Source organism: Microtus ochrogaster, assembly GCF_000317375.1.
Source record: "Microtus ochrogaster isolate Prairie Vole_2 chromosome 14 unlocalized genomic scaffold, MicOch1.0 chr14_random_2, whole genome shotgun sequence".
In the NCBI taxonomy this organism is placed as follows: domain Eukaryota; kingdom Metazoa; phylum Chordata; class Mammalia; order Rodentia; family Cricetidae; genus Microtus; species Microtus ochrogaster.
In genome coordinates this window covers 7,149,180-7,149,995 of record NW_004949097.1, presented here as the reverse complement: position 1 = coordinate 7,149,995, position 816 = coordinate 7,149,180, and positions in this window count along the sequence as shown.

Here is an 816-nt window from a genome sequence, read left to right as displayed (position 1 = left end):
AACAGAATCCGTGTGGGGTTAAGTTATTGCTTTCCTTGGGAGAACAAACGTATTTGCAAAAGTGAACTGGCTCCAAATAAAACAAAAGACCAACTAATAATTCAGTCTTGATGGTCATGAAAGTTGGACATGTTATCAACGGCAAACTTAAGCCTTCGATCCCAATGTCACGGCCAGCACAGGTTTCTCTTGCTGTGACTTCACTCAATGAACAGTGTGCCGTTAAGAGACTAAATGAGACAGGAGTTGTCCGTCCACCTTCCTGACATGATGCCACCCACACGAAGGACAGAGATTGTGAGATAAATTAGAGCTGGGGAAATCCAAAGTGGAAATGAAGGCTTCATTTCCATCATATACTAAGGGTATAACTGGGTCCCACGGTGGTTCTAGCTCTAATGTTTTAGAAACCTCAGTGATCTCCACAAAGGCTGCACTCATTCACATTCCCACCAGCAGTGAGGACGGGATTCTCTTTCCCGGCTTTCTCATCCAGAATTCTCTAAGCCGATGAGACTCCAAACTGAGCATGCCCATTAATGTCTCCTTAATCTTCTCTGCCTTACTACCCTGCCTCAGAGTGCCATGGGGAAAATGGAGGCCCCGTAGAGACAGCTGGAGGCTGAGGCAACCACAGATGGAGCTGGGACCAACACGGCCAAGCAAGACGGCCGGCTGCTGACTGCCCTCTATGTCACAGCAATAGCATCTCCGCGTCAGCCCTATAAAATTGGAGCACCGGACAGAAATCTCAAGGTCCAAATCAGGAGCAGAAGGAGAGGGAGCACGAGCAAGGAACTCAGGACCGCGAGGGGT